Genomic DNA, 20,683 nt, shown 5'->3' on the forward strand with positions numbered 1-20,683 from the left:
TTCTCTTGTTGCTCCCTGCCTCCACCTTTAAGCTCCAGGAACTGCAAACTCCAGGCTGCTTTCTCACCTCCCACCCCTGGCTCACCCTATTTCCTCTGCGTTGGGACCCCCGTTCAAGGTTGACCACTTCATAATCATCCTCTAAGCTCAGCTCAGACATCATTTCCATGCTGGGCTGGAGGCCTCCCGTTCCTGCTCACAAATGTGTATCCCTAACACACGGTCTGCCTTCCCCACTAAACTGTGAATGCTTTGATGACAGGCACTGTGTCATATTCATCTCTATATCCGGAACCACATAAAAGGCACTGAATGCATTTTAACCAAAAAAAAAAATCTAACAAGATGTTAAATGATTAAAATCGTAATTCATTTTGAAAACCCCAGGCTGGATGCAACAATGTATTTTCATTTTCCTCCTTTCTAGCCATATTCAGAACAACCCTCAAACGGAGCCACCGAGGGATCAGTCCATGCTCTGCCCATCTTGAGGGATGCTTTCACTGCTTAAGAGTTAGGATGCACATTGTTTTAAAAAGCGTCAAAGGCTACTGCCGGTGACACTACCTGATGGTTCTCCATCATGAGAAGACATTTCAGACACTGATGGTACCAGTTTAAGCCTCGAGTAAAGGGCAAAGATGCCACCTACCCGATACCAATGTGGGCACGGACAGGAAACGTGCAAACAAAGCAGCAGCCTATAATCACATCAACCTAGCCTGGAACTTCACGCGGCTCCAGTGTGGGCGCACATGGAGGGAGGGCCTCCCCCTCCCCAGCTTCCCCTGTGCCTGAGCTTACTCACTGGGAACGAGGAACGAGATGCTGACCCGGATCCACTCAGCAAACATAGGGCACCCGCTCCAGGGCGGACACTAAACAAGGTACGGAAGGTCAGAGGTTACCAAAACACTCTTCAGCTCATAAGCAGTAGTGTGGCAAGATCCCTGAGCTTAGAATCAGGAACCCCAGCCTCTTAGAATCAAACCCTAAACCATGCCTCTTACCCACAAGCTGCAACAGCCTCAGGACAGTTATTTACCTCCCTTGGCATCAATTTCTAAATATGAAAAACAAGGATAACATGAACTCAAATGTGGAAAAGTGTCTGGTACCAGGTCGGGTCTCAGAAAGCTGAATGAAGAGGGTCTCCAAAGACCTTAAATGTCCCAAGACCTACCAGAGCCAGAGAATTCCTCTCAATATGAGAACTAGCGCCCCCTTCTGCTACCCTATGAGCACTGCAGGGGCTGCCAGGACCGGAGGGGGCTGGCAAAGCGGGGACTGCAGCCCCAGGACCAGGCTCAAGGACCAGCTCACAGATACCTCTCCCCAGGCTGTTGACCCAGGAGCACGCTACGCCTCGTGAGGCCACTTGCTATGGAAAATAAATTTCTAGACTGGAGCCCAACCCTGCCCAATATTTAAGCCCTGATCAGAGGCCTCCCACTTTGAAGATAAATGTTCAACTCAACCAAGCAGTTGCCACACATACGCGCACCCTCACCCCACCCCAGCCCTCCCCAGCACACTTAGCGAGAAAAGGGAGTTGTGTCTTTGTCAAGTCTTGCCTATCATTTTCTCCACAGAACCAGCTGAATTAAATTACTTTCTTTCTAAAAAGCCCTTATTCTGCACCCTCACTAAAGGCCTGATTACTGGCAATAGGAGCGTTCAGAGAAAGGTGATCTTGATGCACAATTCTAAGAAGATTTAGCGCTCCTCCAATAAAATATCCTAGGGATTGTGTTACCAGAGTGTTTTGTTTTCATTACTCCGCTTGGATACATCCAGTAACCAACTTCAGTGCTGTAGACCCGCTTCTCAGTAAACAGAGCTCTTCTTCAAGCAGTCAGTGCCATGAAAAACGCACATGTCTGCAGTGAACTCAGGAAGAGGGGGCCGCGCCGCTGGGCTCCCACCAGGCAGGCGGCTGGGGAACACAGCCCAGGGCAGCCATGGGGTGTTCCCAGCAGCGGCCACCAACAGCCCAAGAGGCTAGCAAAGTTACGCAGCTCCAGGAATGAATCCTAAACCGGGTGTCACAGCCGAGCTCAAACACAGCAGAGGCCTGAATTGCCACCTTAGACTTCGGTCAAAGCCTCAGATAAACAAGCAGCAGATAGAACTGGGACTGCACCAACACTCCCTTCCACCCCACAAAGACGAACTAAAAACCACCAACAAGCCAAGGAGAGAAGCTGGAGTCCCGCTTCCATTAAAAAAATAAATAAATAAAAAATAATAAAGTCCTACTCTAGCCTCAAGGCAATTTCACACCAAATGGCTTTAAAACCCTTTCCAAAGCTCCCGTGCCTGAATTGAAAAAGAGTTTATCTTTTTGACTGAAAGCCAGCAGTTAAAGCAGCAGAACATGGCAATCTTAAGAGTTAGAGGAGTTTTCCCATTTGCACAAATGCTGTGTGTCTGGACATCCATAAGGGCAGAAATCTACCCATTCTTCCTGGAGAAGGTCACCTCAACTCTATCGCCGGGAAGGCTCTCGTTCACTCGAGAATGCCATCATTAGGAGCACTCATCAGACTTCAGTGGACGCGACCCAACACAGCCACACACAGTACTTGGTGCTCCTCTCCGAGCCCGGGAAAGTCGCCCTTTTCTGCGGAAAAACAGGCTCAGGGCCTGGGGATGGCGCCCCAGTCTTGGCACCCAAGGAACTGCAAGCACACTTTTACCTGGGCTGAGGGCTTCAAACCGATTCAAACCGATGGAAGGCGCCTTCTTCACACACGCCTCCTCAAGGCAGAAAAGAGCAGTGGCAAATGCTGCTGCGGGTGGGGGCAGAGGGCGCACGTGGCTGGCGCCTAGGAGGCCAAACGCAGCCCTGGGTCCCCGCTCGGCACCGCTATCCCGTCGGGGTGAGGCGTCCTCCGCTCGCCCTGGCCCCGAGGCCCGCCCCAGAACTACCTGCTGCTGCCTAGGCGCCCTCGGGCCAAGTCTGAGGAAGTTCACTCCCGGTCGCGCCAGTCCGGGGAGGCTGGGGCACCGCGTAAACCCGGACTGCCCGGGACAACCGGAGCCCGCCCCTGCCCAGGCGCCCGACCCAGGGAGCCGCTAAGGGCCCGGGGGCCAGCCGAGCAGCGGCCAGGTCCCAGGCTGGGCTACCGAGGCCTCCCCGGCGATCCCCCGCGCTCCCCCGGGCCCGCGGACCTTCCCAGCCGTGCGCCCAGGAGGGCGAGCAGCCCGCGCTGGGGGCCGGAGGTGGAGGGAACCCTGCGTCCCGCCTCTCCGGATCGCCATGACTCCGGCTTCCTGGAGACCTGGAAGCCGCCCTGCTCTCCCACCTGGGCTGCCGTGTGGCTCCCTCTCCTCCCGCTTCCTTCCCGCCGCCCGGGCGCCCGCGGCCGGGGGCGCGCAGCCTAGCAGCCCCCGGCGCCGCGGACTCCGCGACCGGCGCCCCGCCTGCAGCCCGCGCGCGGTCCGGGACACCCGAGCGGGACACCCGCGGCCCTTCCCAGCCCCACGCCCCCGGGCGGGCGGCCAGCGGCCACCCCAAGGGAGGGCCAGGTGGCTCGGGCGGCCCCCAGCCCGCCCCGTACCCTCTGCCCGCGCCAACAGGTATGGGAGGCGTTGTCCGCGGCCGGCCGCCCGCTCCGGGGCAGGGGCTCCCGCGCCGGGGAGAGGGGCGAGGACCGAGGCGAGAGGCGGGGGCGGGGGCGGGCGCGAGCGGGCGGCGGCACTCACCTCTGGCTGGGCCGGGGCCGGCCGCGCGGGCCCGCCGCCCCGAAGCCCGGGTTCCGAGGCGCCTCCGCGCGGCGCGGGGGGCTTCCTCCGAGGCCCGCAGGGAGGGGGCGGCGCGGCTGCAGGCGCCGGCGGGCAGCGCTCCGCCTGGCGCTCACACCCCCAGCCGGCAGCCGCGTCCCCGCGCCGGCATCCTCGCTGCCGCCGGCTCCCACGGCGCCCCGGGCCGCTCCCCAAGCGCGCGCCGGGCCGGCGCGAGCCCCTCGTCGGCTCGGAGCGCGATCCGGGCACGCTCCTCCCTGTCCTTGTCCTCTGCTCCCGTCTGGGGACGCGTGCCCCGCACCCCGGCACGGCGCGCTCCTCTACCCCTCCCGCTCCCGCTGGCCGTGCAGAGCCCCGGCGCGCGGGCTCAGCCCATGTGCGCGGCTGCCTCGCTGCGCCCCGGAGCCCAGTGGCCGAGGCCCCGCCGGAGTTGCGCGCCCTAGAAACTCCATGCAGCTCCGGCCTCCTCCCCAGCTCCTCCCCGGCGGGCCCCCCGGGGCCTGGAGGCCGCCCGCGGCGCCGTCCCCGCTCTGCCTTCGCCCGCGTCAAGAGCCGGGGTTCAGGGCTCGCCTCGGCCGCCCGCGCCCCGGCTTCTCCGAGGGACGGGGAGCCCCCACCCCCACCCCTTCGCCTCTCCAATGGCTCCCTCGGTTTCCAGGCAGCGCAACCTGAGGAACGCCTCGGCGCGCGCGCACTCACACTCGCGCACACACACACACACACACACGCACTGCACACACAGGCACACACGCGGGGGGCGAGCTGGAGCTTGGCAGACGGTCCTCCTTCTTTTCCTCCCCAAAGAAGCTGCCCACGTTAACTCCGGCAAACTGCTGTTTCTCCGTATTGGACAACTCGCCCAAGCGCCCCCCACCTTAACTGCTTCGTCCCCGGTGCCCACACCCTTGGGCCACAGTCACACCTGCGTCCGCGCCCAGGGGGAGGGCCGCACGCCGAGTCCGGGGGCCGGAGGGGGATTCAGCGCGCCCACCCCTGCCACTATCTAGGGAGGCGCGCATGTGGCCATCGCACGACAACCTCTGATCCCGCTCCCCCGGGGTCTGAGAACACCTGGTTTGGCCCCCCGCTTCTCTTTCCAAGGTCATAGAATGGATTCGATGAGGGGGAGACGGCGTTTGGACACAGGTGTGAGCTAGAAATCTCAAAGGCTCTGTGCAACCGCCCGGTGCTGACCTCTGCCAGGTCCATCCTCAGACCCCACGCCTCAAGGGCAACATTTTTAGCTCAGTCTCGGGTCGACTTCCCCGTCCCTGGGCCCAGCTACACATTGCAACGAAGGTTTGTGTTGTCAAGCAAAGGAGAAAAATCAAAACATCAAGATGCGTCTCAGACTGTCCGGTAGACAGAGTCGGACGCCTTCCAGTGCCTTCCTGCTCTCCCCAAGGGTATGCCAAGGGAGAAGGGACAACCCACCTGGTTGGAGCCTTTCCTTACAGCACCCTCCTCTGCAGGCTCCCAAGTTTTGGGCCCCCTCTAGGTGGCACAAAGACTGCTCACCAGCTCAGTGCCTGTAATTCCCAGAATCAAAGAAAAGGTATATATAAAAATTCTCACACCAATCAGGAACAAAGCAGGGGATACTGCCCTAAGCCTCTGGTCCAAACAGCTCAGCAATCACCTCTCTGCTGGCTGGTGCAGCTGCCAAGGGAATGTGGGCCAGATTCTGCCAGCCAGACACACAAGTTAATCAGGCCTTGCAGCCTGGCCATGGTTCCTCTGAGTCTTCGTAACATTCAGTGCAGGCACCATTCCTTTGGCATTTAGCATTTTACCCTGTGTTATGACTATCTTTTCTTGAACCAGTGCTGCTTCCCAGACTATCTTCTTGAGCCACTGGCTGAGTCTCTTGTCCTTAGTTCAGATGTGCATTGAAGTCATTTGCAGAGGTTTCCACGAGGGGCTGTGGGCAGATGAACTAACAGAGTTGGTGAGGTCTCAGTATGATGTTTTCCTGTGATCTCTCCACTTGGATGTAAACAGCATCTTCTAACAACCGGTTGCATCCATAAGGGATTGTTTTGTCACTTTCTGCATGGCAACCAGGTCACCAAAGCCCTGTGGCAAGTCTATACATTGTTTAAAAAAAGGGGGGGGCGCCTGGGTGGCTCAGTCGATAAGCGTCTGCCTTTGGCTCAGGTCATGATCCCAGAGTCCTGGGATCGAGCCCCACATCGGGCTCCCTGCTCTGCGGGAAGCCTGCTTCTCCCTCTCCCACTCCCCCTGCTTGTGTTCCCTCTCTCGCTGTGTCTCTCTCTGTCAGATAAATAAATAAAATCTTTAAAAAAAAAAAAGGAAGAAAACCACAGGCCCAAAATGGTCTCATCTTGACTGAGTTGCCAAACCCGGGCTTCATCCCCAACCTAAGTGCAGTTTCAACCTCCCTCAGAAATGTAATCTTAACAGGTTGGCCAGGAATTTGTCAATCCATGCCGATGAGGGCCCTACCACCTGGGCCCTCTCCAGCCCCCGAAGGAAGAGGAAATCACCTGCGTGCTAACCCCAGTGCCTGACCCAGCACAGTTCCTTTCTTTTACTAATAACTGTCTTGCCCCACCCTCCATCTATAAAACCCTTCCATCTTGTACAACTCCTGAGTGCCTCTCTACTTGCTAGATGGGGTGCTGCCTGATTCATGAATCATTTAATAAAGCCAACTAGACCTTCAGATTTACTTGGTTGAATTTTAACAACATGCACATGATGGAGTTTCCTGGTAGAATGTAGGGGTCCCCATTTAACCAGAATAGGATACATCTGGCAGAAGTTCTCTGCCCTCGCATACTGCCCGTGTGGACTTGGGCCAGTTGTGTGGTCTCTCTAAATCTCACTGGACTCCTCTGCAAAATGAGGATAATTACAGTATCTATTTGATAAGGTTGTTGTAAAGATTAAAGGTGATCTTGTGAGGGACGCCTGGGTGGCTGAATCATTAAGCGTCTGCCTTCGGCTCAGGTCATGATCCCAGGGTCCTGGGATCGAGCCCCGCATCGGGCTCCCTGCTCTGCGGGAAGCCTGCTTCTCCCTCTCCCACTCCCCCTGCTTGTGTTCCTTCTCTCGCTGTGTCTCTCTCTGTCAAATAAATAAAATCTTAAAAAAAAAAAAGTGATCTTGTGAAAAAGCAGTCCCTTATGGAGAAGTTACACGAATCAGTTCTAGGCATAAAGGAGGCTTTCAGCAAATGTTGGCTGTTGTCATTATCACCGAGTAGTTCACACATACCTAAGACATTACCTTGGGGAAAAGATCAAGGATCTTTCTTCCGGAGATATGAATCTCAGCCGACCTCAAAAACAAGAGAAGCCAGGGGGCAGACTTTGGAGAGCATGCCAAATGCAATTTCCTTGTTCTTACCGACAACGACTATTTTAAGACTTCCAGGTTAAGAGATTTGCAGGTTCCAAGGCCCTGATACCCTTTCTCCAACTTTTATGTATATTTATTAAGGGTCAAAATGTGTTCAATATATATTTATTAAGGGTCAAAAATGTGTCTGCCCCTTCCTATTAAAATGCCAAAGAAAATTTTATACCAATTATCAGAATGGAAGCTAAAAGCAACATAGAAGGAAATGGGTGGGAGGGAATTCCCTTTCTCCTGCATTTGCAGCTGGATTTAACATAAGTATTGTCTCCAACCCAGAATAATACAGCCCTCTAGGAGCAAGCTAGGGATAGACATTAACTTCGGTCTACCACCTGCCCCTAGTTTTGGGACTCAGAATGACAAATCAGACACCTGGACAATAGCAACCTTACCACCTGGTCATCATTCCCTGACATGGCCAAAGTCATTCCTGCCTCGACCTTATCCCTTCCCCTATCTTTCCTTCTTTGCTTTTACTTCCAATAAACCCATTTACTTTCAGTGCCCAAGACACCCAGGGGTAGAGGGGAAGGAAGGGGTCTGTTGTATTCTGAACAGAAATAGGCAGAAAAAGATGAATCATTTGGGTGCGTACATGCTGGAGGGTGAAGCTTTTCATGTATTTCATCGAAATACAGGATTTAGAATGCACTGGCTTCTTTACAACACACATTTTCTACCTTGTGGCTCGAGGTTTTAGAGTGGTTTGTTAGGCAGCCACAGATAAGTGGGATAAACTTTGGTACCTGGAAGCAGATTCCTCCTGTGGCAAAAACTGAACATATGGGCTTTGGGATTGAACAATGGACAACAGCAGTGCCTTGAAAGACCGTTTTAGCCAAAGCCACACGGGCCTCCAGAAGACTCTTGGAGAGGACTTGAAGGACACTGCGGAAATTGCTTCTGCAGGCTGTATGAGAGAGTACCTGAGTCATGCACTCGTAGGACGGTGAGCAAAACTGTTGCCTATCATAATGTGACAAATGCGAAGGTACCTAATGAACTCATGGATCTGACAAAGGGAGATTTCCAAGTAGAACATAGAAAGGGCCAACTGAATTTTTCTAGATGCCTATGATAAAAAGACAAGCAGAGATGAGTTAAAGAAGAAACTATTCTTTTTTTTTTTTTTAGTAGAATTTAGAGGAAATAGAAAGAACCAGGACATGCTGGTTCATTCTAGTATCTCCAGGCAAAAGCGAACAAATCCAGGGCAATAAAATGTGGTCTCTGGATAAAGATTAAGTGAAGGATGGAGCTATAAGATCCTTTGTTAAGACCTCACACAGTTTTAAGGACATGTCTGGAAGACCTTTTTTTATTTTTATTTTTTATTTTTTTATTTGAGAGAGGGAGAGTGCTCGCGTGCGCGCGCGCGCGCGCGCGCGCACACACACACACACACACACACACACACACACACACACACACACACACAGGGAGAAGCAGGCTCCCTGATGAGCAGGCCTGGAAGAGCTTCTAAGAATCTTGGAGACATGGTCCCTTAGCAGCCTCACCAGGGGCTGAAGATAGAGAAGGGCCTATTCTTAAAGAAATATGTAAGTTTGGCTTTTGTCTACTGGATGAATTATAATTTGAATCAAGGGAACACTCAATGATTTAAAGAAAATATACTAGTTTGGGACCAAAAGGAACAGAGACAGTACAAAAGGAAAGGAGACCACTGGATGCCCAGTCCTCTCAAGGTAGTAAACAGCCTGCAACATGCAAACAGGCTGTTCTTTCTTATGGAAGACAGATTATGACTCAGAGAGTGGAACCAAGAATCCAAAAGGTGAACGCAAGAGTCAAGAATCACTCCCAAGAAGTAGGACCCGGCCCTAATTAAGGAACTGATGCCATATTCCCAGCTGGATTTCAGTATCGCTATGGATCAGTAGCTGCTATAGGAAATAGCTCCCGTGTCCTCCCTTATTGGGTGTGATGTCTATTACAATTTTTATCTCTGCCTCACTCGTATGTTGCGTTTTCAAGGGAGAGCAGGGAGGAGTTCACAGATCTTCAGGGAGCCTCACCCACACCTGAACCTATTCTAGATGAACAAACCCAGGACTTCGAGCCTGAGCCTGAGGCCACAAGGAGATGAAACTTCCTGAAGCCTTTAGATGTTTCCAGGTATTTTTCATGTTGGAAGAATGTAAGTAGGGGTGCCTGGGTGGCTCAGTCAGTTAAGTGTCTGCCTTCAGCTCAGGTCATGATCCCAAGGTCCTGGGATCTGTCCCTCCCCACCGTTCATGCTCTCTCTCTCTCTCGATCTGCTCTCCCTCTCTCAAATAAATAAAATCTTAAAAAAAAAAAAAAAGGAAGAATGTAAATAATTTTATACTATAATGAATTAAATATGGCCACAAATGCTTTGACATTCCTCTTCAAGAACTGAGATCTACATCTCCCTACCCTTGAATCTGAACAGGATCTATTACTTCTTTAATAGAATATGGAAGTTATTCTGTGCCAGTTTCCAGGCCTAGGACTTAAGAAATAGGAAGCTTCCATTTCCTGTCCCTTGGAACACTCTCTTAGAGCCCAGAGTCACTCTATAAGAAATCCAGTTACCATGGGGTGAGGCAGCCCAAGCTAGCTGTGTGGAGAGGCTATGTGAAAGGAGGAGGGAGGGAGAGAGAGGCAGAGGAAGGAAGGAACAGAGGGAGGGAGGGAGAGAGATCTGGACAACCTCCCACTATTCTAGCCCCTGCTGTAACAGTCTTCTCAGCTGAGGCCCAAGATATTGACGGCAGGGATAAGCCATCCCCATTGTTCTCTGAATTCCTGACCCACAGACTAGAAGAGGTAGTAATAAATGGGTGTTGTAAGCCACTTAGTTTTTGGGTGATTTGTTATATGGCAACAGATGACCAGAATAATTTGCTACCTTGAAAAGAGTCCAGATTATATTGTGAAGTGGGAAAAGCAAATTGCAAAATAACATACAGGTACAATTTTTGAAAAAGAAAATTTTGTATGTTGTATCCATATATACACAACATATTTGCACAGAATATAATTATAATACCATCTGTTACCTAACTTTAAGGAATCAATATTGGAGAGCCTGCTACTTTTTAGGTATATATTATATGAATGCTCTACAACAAATATTTTTAATATTGGCTTAATTTTTTTAAATGAGAAAAACATGTCCTGCACTTATTTTATTTCAAAGTAATAAATACGTAGTATATACCTACAAAAAGAATAACACACTCTGCCCTTTAAAAAAATCAAAACACTAGGTTTACTCTATTACAGGATTATTATTGAAAAGAGATTATATTGACACATATGCTGATAATTCTTTTAATATCTAGAATAAAGACAAATTCAAATTATCAACAAAGAAAAAACAAGTTATCAGCAAAGAAAAAAAAATCAAGAGTGGCTTCAGGAGTAACACTAGATCGCAGAAGAAAAATGAACCAACAAACTTAGAAGGTAAAATGTTATCACCTGGGGTTTATTCATTCATTTAGGTTGTTACCATGTATGAAAGTAAGAAGAAAAATATTTTCCTAAGGAAACGGGTGAGAAAAAAAATACTCAAAGACTTGTATCAAGAAATTTAAGGGCACCTGGGTGGCTCAGTCGGTTAAGTGTCTGCCTTTGCCTCAGGTCATGATCCCAGGGTCCTGGGATCGAGTCCCACATCAGGCTCGCTGCTTATCGGGGAGTCTGCTTCTCCCTCTCCCTCTGCCCCTCCCCCCCGCTCGTGAGCACTCACTCTCTCACTCTCTCTCAAATAAATAAATCATTAAAAAAAGAATGGATTCAAAGCTAAGAACTCAGTAGTAAGGCAGAGGCATCATTGTGAATCTGAGAGTCTCTGCTGCCTTTCCTTTTGAAACATCAACTAATTTCCAAGTGGCATTGGACCAAAAGGCCAAAAAGAAAGTAATATCTCAAGGACTTTTGAGATTTTTGAGAGTATCACAGGCACAGAGAGAAAATAATCAGGTTTCAGCACTACTGAGACTACTAGGACCTGAGGTACCAAAATGCACAGGAAATGAAACTTCAGAAAAGTGAAAGCATCCTTCGGCTCCACTTTCCCCCTAAAGAAATAGGCTTCCTTTGAAGCTGCACAGGGGAAAAAGTCAAGAAAAAAACCCCAGCAACAGCTAAGTGACTTCACAGTGAAGGAGGATATGCAGGAGTCTCACAGTATGTGCAAAGCAAAAATTGGAGTTTACAACCTACCAAGGACGAAGGGCACTGATAAACACCCAGGGTTTCAGGTGAAGCTCTTGAAGACTATACACATGAAGACAAGGGCAAACCAAAAGCCTTCGAAGAATCAAATCCCTCTTCAAATTATCTCAATTACTGGTCAGCAAAAGGTGATCTGCATGTGTTCTAACTGCCTGCCAAATGAAAATTTAAATCTTTCTGAGGGGACAGAACAACATATAGAGACACTATAATATTTCATATATAATATCTGACATTTAATAAAAAATTGCCAAGCATGGCAGGTGAGAGGGCCAAATTAAGAAAAAACAGTGAAAGAACACAAGGAAAACATAGGTGATCCAGATATTGGAGATGTATAAAACAAACACTAAAACAATTGAGATAAATTTTCAAGAGAATAAATGATAGGACAAATTCACCAGGAAAGAACTAGAATGTGTTTTAAAAACAGAATTAAATAATAATTCTGGAAACAAACAAAAATACAATAACTCAATAGATGTGCTTAAAGCACATTCAACAAAAGAGATTAATGAACTGTTAATTAAGTCAGTAGAAAATATTGTACTGAAGAAAAAAAAGAATGAAAAGTAGAGAAAAGAGCTTAAGAGATACTTAGAATGTGGTGAATAGTCAAACAGATAATTGAAGTTTGAAAAAGAAAGGAGAGAAAGAATGGGGTAAAGTCACTATTGGCTGAGAATTTTCCAAAACTAAGAAAGACATTAAGCCACAAGTCTAGGAAATCTTAGAAACTCCAAGCAGGATATATTCAAAGGAAGCCACACAGAGACAAGCATAATTAGACTTCCAAAACCAAAGACAAAATATTAAAAGAAACCAGTCCCTCTCAGTGTGACTTACTTCACTTAGCATAATACCCTCTAGGTCCATCCATGTTGTCACTAATGGCAGGATCTCATCCTTTTTTATGGGTGCATTATATTCCATTGAGTGTATGTATGAATGTATGTATGTATGTGTCTGTTACATCTTCCTTATACATTCATCTAATGATGGACACTTAGGTTGCTTCCATATCTTGGCTATTGTAAATAATGCTACAGTAAACATAGGGGTGCATTTATCTTTTGGAATTAGTGTTTTCATTTTTTGGGGGTAAATACCCAGTAGTGGAATTATTGGATCATATGGTATTTCTATTTTTAATTTTTTTGAGGAACCTCTCTACTGTTTTCCACAGTGGCTGTACCTAAATGAAATAAGTTGGATTGAGAAAGACAAATACCATATGATTTCATTCATATGTGTAATCTAAAAAAAAAAAAAAAATCAGGGCACCTGGGTGACTCAGTTAGTTCATCATCTGACTCTTGATTTCAGCTTAGGTCATGATCTCAGGGTCATGAGATCGAGCCCCGCATCAGGCTCCATGCTCAGTGGGGAGTCTGCTTCTGCTTCTCTCCTTCTCCCTGTCCCTCTCCCTCTGCCCTGCCCCCTGATCTCTCTCTCTCTCTAAAATAAATAAATCTTTTTTAAAAATGAATAAATAAACAAAAAGCAGAATCAGAGCTATAAGTACAGAGAACAAATTGATGGTTGCCAGAGGGGAGAGGGGAAGGAGGATGGGAAAAAAGTTCGAAGGGGAGTGGGAGATACAGGTTTACAGTTTTGGAATGAGTAAGTCATGAGAATAAAAGATACAGCATAAAGAAAATAATCAATGATATTGTAATAGTATTGTATGGTGACAGATGGTAGCTACACTTGTAGTGGGCAAAGCATGACCTATAAACTTGTTGAATCACTATGTTACACACCTGAAATTAATGTAACATTGTGTGTCAATTATATTCAAATTAAAATAATAAGTCGCAGGATGAAAAGTACTGCAAAGGGAATATAGTCAATAATATTGTAATAATGTTGTATGGTGACAGATCATAACTACATTTATGGTGAGCATTGTGTAATATATAAAATCATTGAGTCACTCTGTTATACATTTGAAACAAATATGACATTGTATGTCAACTATATTTCAATTATAAAATTTTATAAAAGGGGAAAAAAAACTCGTTCCTTTCTCCTTGACACACACATGCATGCATGCACAACTTTCAAAAGAATAGCCAATGACACCTCAACAGAAATGATAAAAGTTATTATAACTCACAACCATTGATATAATCTTTGGAGTGCTAAAAGAAAATAACTGTACACCTAAACTTCTGAATGCAATGAAAATGCTCATTAAAAAGAGAGCTGAGGAATTTTTGCTTCTGAGCTAGTACCAGACTTGTCCCCAACTGTTAATTAGAACACTAGACAAAATATTTGAATTCACTGTTATCAATAACTGAACGACAGCCAATGCAGGACTATGATCCATAAAGAAGAGAAACAGGGGCACCTGGGTGGCTCAGTCAGTTAAGCATCTGCCTTCAGTTCAGGTCGTGATCCAGGGTCCTGGGATCAAGCCCCGCATCAGGCTCCCTGCTCAGTGGGGAGTCTGCTTCTCCCTCTCCCTCTGTGTGCATGAGCTCTCTCTCTCTCTCAAATAAATAAATAAATCTTAAAAGAGAGAGAGAGAGAGAGAAACAAATGAGATGAGCCCTACAATTGTCTAGGTTTTTGCCTGGAAGCATTTTTTCTGTACTATTGTAAAGGGAAAAAAAAAAAAAAAAGCAGAGCACAGTGGCCTCATTGACTTGAGCAGACAGAGATCAGAGTTCATGGAGACTTAGGCAGCTGGAATTTGTCAAGCAGAGAACTGAAGAGAGAAAACTATGCACATAAAGAGCTGAGAAAATCTTTATAAGGATTATTTTGAGTTCTTGGTTAATAACTAAGATTTGCATATATAGGATAAAATTCCATGTGGTCAGGCAAAGATGGAGAGCTGTAAGTTGAACAATTCCTAGAGGTAACAAAGAACTGGAAAGCATTCAAATTCTAATGAGCACAAATGGGGAAAACACCTGGGATTACAGTAGAGACTCCAGGTAGATTGCACCTTAGTAGTTGGACTAAATTAGCATTAGGGCAGAGGCTATTCTATTGCCCATAACAAAGCTTTAAAAAACCATCAAAAAGGTCAAGCTAATTCTCAAGTAATTTTTCTACCTAACAAACAAATTTCAAAACTCCTAAAGAACAACTGCAAAATCCAGAAATTCTACAATGTAACATTCACAGAAGCAAAAATACTGGGAATGATGGAATTAGCAGATGGGCTTTCATATAGTTATCATAAATATGTTCAAGGATTTAAAGAAAAATATGAACACAATAAAGAAAAGAATAGAAACTATTTTTAACAACCTAATGAAATTCTAGAGCTGAAAAATAAAATGTTTAATAATAAAAAGTTATTGATGGGCTTAACATAAGATTAGATGCTGTAGGAAAAAGAAAAATGAACTTGAAAACACAGCAACAGAAACAAAAACACAGAAAGAAAAATGGCTGAGAAAAATAGAGTTCAGTGACTCGTAGGACAATATCAAGCAATCTAACATATGTTCGATTTTAATACCTGAAGTGTGTGTGCATGAAGAGTTAGTAAGGTAGAAAAAAATTATTTGAGTAAATAATGCCTAAAATTTTCCAAATTTGATAAAAGCTATAAATACCCAGATCCAAGTGGCTCAATGTACCCTAAGCAGGATAAAAGTAAAACCACACTGTGGCACATCATAATCAACTTGCTAAAAACTAGTAAGAAAGAGAAAATCTTAAAGTATCCCGAGGAAAAAGACATATCAAGAGAACAAAGATAAGAATTGACTAACTTCTTGGGGTGCCTGGGTGGCTCAGTCATTAGGCATCTGCCTTCAGCTCAGGTCATGATCCCAGAGTCCTGGGATCGAGTCCTGCATCGGGCTCCCTGCTCAGCGGGAAGCCTGCTTCTTCCTCTCCCACTCCCCCCCCGCTTGTGTTCCCTCTCTCGCTGTGTCTCTCTCTGTCAAATAAATAAAATCTTAAAAACAAAAAAAGAATCGACTAACTTCTTTTCAGAAATAATGCAAGCCAGAGGACAATGGAACAGTACCTTGAATATGCTATAAACAACAACAACAACAAAATTGTTTTTCAACTGTGAAGGTGAAATAAAAAGTTTTTTAGGTAAATAAAAAGTGAAAGAATTTATAGCTGTCAGGCTGAAGTAAAATGATAGCAGATCAAAACTTAGGAGTGAATAAAGCTACAAATGGCTAAATATGTGAGTGAATACAAGCAATTTTTTTCTCCTTTTTTTAAGTTTCTTTAAAAGATAGTTCCCTGATTAAATAATAATACCAATGTATTATGGAACTTATATGTATAAAGTAAAATGTATATGACCAAAAAAAAAAAAAAAAAAGCACTGAAGACGGGAGGGAGGAAATAAAAGTAAACCATTTTAAGGTACTTACATTATCCATGAAATAGTATAATATCATTTGACATTACATTGTTATATGTTGAAGGTGCATATTATAAATCCTAGAGCACAAAGAGAGCAAATGATCTCAAATATAAGAGATAAAATGGTATATTTGAAAAATAATTAACACTGAAGAAGGCATGAAAGAGAAAAAAATGAACAAAGATCAGGACAAATAGAAAAGAAACAGCAAGATGGTAGGTTTAAACCTAAATATATTGTGAATTATATTTAATCTAAAGACTCTAAAGCTACAATTAAAAGGCAGAGACCAGGGGCGCCTGGGTGGCTCAGTCTTTAAGCGTCTGCTTTTGGCTTGGGTTATGATCCCAGGGTTCTGGGATCAAGCCCCGTATCAGGCTCCCTGCTCAGCGGGAAGCCTGCTTCTCCCTCTCCCCCTCCCCCTGCTTGTGTTCCTTCTCTCACTTTGTCTCTCTCTGTCAAATAAATAAATAAAATCTTTAAAAAAAAAAAAAAGGCAGAGCCCATCAGGCTGAATAAAATACAGTAAGACCCAAATATACACTATTTACCAAAAAAAAACAAAACAAAAAACACTCTTTAAATAAACAAATACATATACGGATAGGCTAAAAGTTCAAGGATGGAAAAATATATATCATGAAAATATTAATCATAAGAAAGCTGGAATAGCTATATTAATATCAGACAAGAAATACTGCCAGAGATAAATAGGGTTAATTCAAAATAGTAAAGGATCAATTCATTAAGAAAATACAACAATCCAGGGCGCCTGGGTGGCTTAGTCAGTTAAGCGGCTGCCCTTGGCTCAGGTCATGATCCCAGGGTCCTGGGATCCAGTCCCACATCGGGCTCCTTGCTCAGTGGGGAGCCTGCTTCTCCCTCTGCCTGCCACTCCCCGTGCTTGTGCGCTCTCTCTCTCTCTCTGTCAAATAAACAAATAAAAGCTTTAAAAAAAAAGAAAAGAAAATACAACAATCCAAATGTAACTATAACAAATCTTTAAAATACATGATGTACAATATATGAAGAAAACAACAAATCCACAAACAGTAGGAGATTTTAACACACTCCCTCAGTAATGAAGAAAACATGTAAAGATATAGAAGAATTGTCAAACACTAGCAAATAATTTGACCAAATTAAATTTATAGAGCACTGCATTAACCACTGCAGGATATAGTCTTTTCAAGCATGCATGGAATGTTCATAAAACATAGACTATATGTTGGCCCACAGGACAATTCTCAATAAATTTAAAAGTACTGAGATCATACAGAAAACATTCTCTGACTACAACAGAAAGAAATTGGAAATCAATAATGATAAGACACCTGGAAAATTCTCAAATATTTCATGAGTAAAATACAGTTTCACATATTGCATAAGTCAAAGAATAAATCACAAAGGGAAGTTTAAAATATTTTGAACCAAATCTAATGAAAACACAGTGTGTTCAAATTTGTGGGATGCAGTTAGAACAGTGCTTAGAGGGAAAATTTTAGCTTAAAATGCTTTTTTAGAAAAAGAGAAAGGGTTTAAAACCAACTTTCTAAAGTTCCACTTTAAGAAGCTGTAAAAAGAACATCAAATCAAATCCAAATAAAATAGAAGGAAGAAAATAATAAAGAGAAGAGCAGAAATTAATGAAATAGAAAATGGACAAACACTAGAGAAAAAAGTCAATGAAAATGTCAATAAATTGATGAATCTCTAAGCTGATTTAAAATTATGGAGAAAACACAAATTACCAAATTAGACATGATGGAAGGGGCTTTACTATAGATCCTAAAGACATTAAAAATAACAAAGGAATATTATAAACAACTTTATTACAAAAAAGTCAACAACTAAATAAAATAGAAGAATTCCTTGAAAAACACAAATTAACAAAACAGATCCAAGAAGAGATAGAAAATCTGAATAGTCTTATATCTTTAAAAGAAATTTAATTCATAATTAATAACCTAATTCCAAAAACAAAACCAAATTCTTTTATGCCCAGAAGACTTCTCTGGTGAATCCTAACATTTAATGAAGAATGACCAATAATCTTATAAAAATCTTTCATAAAATAAAGGGTGATACATCTCAAGTCATTTTATGAGGCCAGTGTTATGCTCTTAACAAAATCAGATAAAGATGTTACAAGAAAATAAAATGGATATAAATGCAAAAGCCTTAGCAGTATATTACCAAACTAAACTCCAGCAATGAATAAAAAGAATAATACATCTTGACAAAGTGGAGTTTTTCCCAGGCATACAAAGTTGGTCTAAATTTTTAAAAATTAATCAGCGTAATTTATCATATTCAGAGAAGAAAAAATTCATGATCATCCTAATGAATTACTTGACAAAATTCAACACCCATTTCATGATGAAAACTCTCACATAAATAGGAACAGAAGGGAACTTCCTCAACTTGATAAAGGGCATCTATTTAAAAAAAAAAAAAATGTATAGCTACCACCCCCCCAATGGTCAAAGATTGAATGCTGTCCTTGTGAAACCAGGAACGAGGCATCTATTGAGCATTTGTTAGAGGCTCCAGCCAGTGAAATAAGTTAATTAAAAGAAATAAAATACACACAGATTGATAAGAAAAGGGCAAAACCTTTTATTCAAAGTCAATATGATCATACACATAAAAAATCTTAAGGAACCTATAAGAAAAGCTATTGGAACTAATAAGTGACTTTAGCAAGATCACCGAATACAAGAACAAAACCTCAAAGAAGCAACTGGAAAATGAAATTTGAAAAATAGTAGCATTCACAATAGTATCAAAAACATGAAATATTAGGGATAAGTTTAACAAAATAAGTGGAAGATCTGTATACTAAAAACTACAAAACACTGATGAGAGAAATTAAAGAAGATCAAAAATAAATGTAACACTATAACATGTACCTGAATTGGAGTTTTGGTATTTTTAAGATGTTAACTGTCCTGAATTGATCTATAAGTTTAACATAACCCAAATAAAAGTGCTAGAAATATTTTTCTGCAGAATTTGATACACTGGTTCTAAAATTTATATAAAAATGCAAAGGACAGATAATAGCCAAAACAATTTCTAAAAAGAAGAAAATGGAAGAGGACTACCTGATTTCAAGACTTACTATAAAACTATACAAGAGAGTGTGGTTTTGGCAAAAGAATAAACATACAGATCCAAGGAACATAATAGATCAGGAATAGATCTACACATATGTAATCAACTGATGTTTGACAAAAGTGCCAAGTTAATTCAATAGCAGAAAAGATAGCCTTTTCATCAGATCATGCTAGGCAACTGGTTTTTCATGTGGAAATGAATGAAATTTGGTACTTACTTTATCCCATACACAGAAATTAACTCAAAGTAGATCATACACCTAAATGTAAAAGCTAAAGCCACAAAACTTTCATAAGAAAACATAGGGAAAAAAACTTTGCAACCTTGAGTAAGTAGAAATTTCTTAAATAGGACACAAAAAGCACAAATAATAAAATAAAAATATTAATAATTTTACCTCATCAAAATTAAAATCTTTTATTCAATAGAAGACACCTTTGAAAAAAGTGAAAAGATAAGCCACAGACAGGGAAAAATTATATATATATTATATATACAGATATATATTATATACATAATGCCACATATATCTGGCAAATAATTTGTATCAAGAATATGTCAAGAAATCTTGCAACTCAATAAAATGAAAATATACAACTAATTCTTTAAATGGACAAATGATTAGAATAACAAGATATACCAAAGGTCACTAGCACATGAAAAAATATTTAACTTCATTAGTTATCAGGAAATGCAAATTAAAACCACAATGGAATACTACCACACAATCAGTAGAATGGATAAAATTAAAACACCTGACAATACCAAGTGTTGACAAAAATGTACAGCAACTCTAGAACTCTCATCCAATGCTACTGGGAATGTAAACAATTCAATAATTTTGAAAAATTATTTTCTGCTTAGCAGTTTCTTATAAAGTGAAACACACAATGACCCTATGATTCAGCAATTTCAGTTCTAGGTATTTTTCTTAGAGAAATAAAGCCCGCAATATGACTTTTACATGCTCATAGCTTCTTTCTTCACAACAGCTAAAAACTAGACACAATCCAAATATTAATCAATAGGTAACTGGATAAACAAATTATAGAATATCCATACAATGATATTACTCAGCAATTAGAGAAACAAACTAGATACCCACAATAGCATGGTTGAATCTCAAAAACATTATTCTGGGTGAAAGAAGCCATACACAGAAGAGTATGTACAATATTATTTCATTCTTATGAAATTCTAGAACAGGTAAAACAAATCTATAGTGACAGAAAATGAATTAATGGAAATGGAATAATAAAAACACAATGAATTCCATCAAAAAGAAAGAAGTTAAAGGGGAACATAGAATAGATGAGATGAATAGAAGTAAATAGTAAGATTATAGATTGAAATCCAAATAAATCAGTTGTCACAATCCATATTACCAGGCTGAATGTATTCTAATCTCAAGACAAAGACTGTTAGATATAAATATGAAAATGTCCAAGGAGATTTTATTTATAATAAACACACAATAAATATGAAGACACAGGATTTTTGAACATGAAAGGATGGTATATGCAAAAAATAACTGAAAGAAAACTGGAACAAGTATACTAATACCAAACAAAGCAAAGTTTAAGGCAAAGAGCTTTTACTAAAGATAAAAAGAATGACATTTCATAATGATAAAAGTGTCATCTCCCAAGAAGAGAAAACATTTCCAAAACTGGATACACCTAATAACATATGCTCAAAATATATAAGGCAAAATTGATAGAATTAGAAACATAGCCTAGCCCAATCTGACTGAAACAGTAAGTAATCAAAGATCTAAAATTGGAACATAAATCAAAATATAAGAAAAGAGAATCAAAAATATACTATCTAAAATCTACAAATTAAGAAAAA

General features: G+C 42.9%; 1 protein-coding gene across 5 annotated transcripts in view; it reads right to left on the reverse strand.

Annotated features, from left to right (window-relative positions):
- The window catches only part of CALN1 (calneuron 1), a 512,466-nt gene that overhangs the window by 414,522 nt on the left and 77,261 nt on the right, over positions 1–20,683 (reverse strand). The window contains exon 1 of one of the 5 annotated variants that reach the window (XM_032430796.1): positions 3,709–3,794. The exons of the other annotated variants lie outside the window; for them this stretch is intronic. The gene's annotated coding sequence lies outside the window, so the exon portion shown is untranslated. Of the gene's footprint in view, positions 1–3,708; positions 3,795–20,683 lie in introns of those variants that run through there. 5 annotated transcript variants of the gene reach the window in all.

This window comes from Phoca vitulina, unplaced genomic scaffold (genome assembly GCF_004348235.1).
Source record: "Phoca vitulina isolate PV1807 unplaced genomic scaffold, GSC_HSeal_1.0 scaffold45, whole genome shotgun sequence".
Lineage (NCBI taxonomy): Eukaryota > Metazoa > Chordata > Mammalia > Carnivora > Phocidae > Phoca > Phoca vitulina.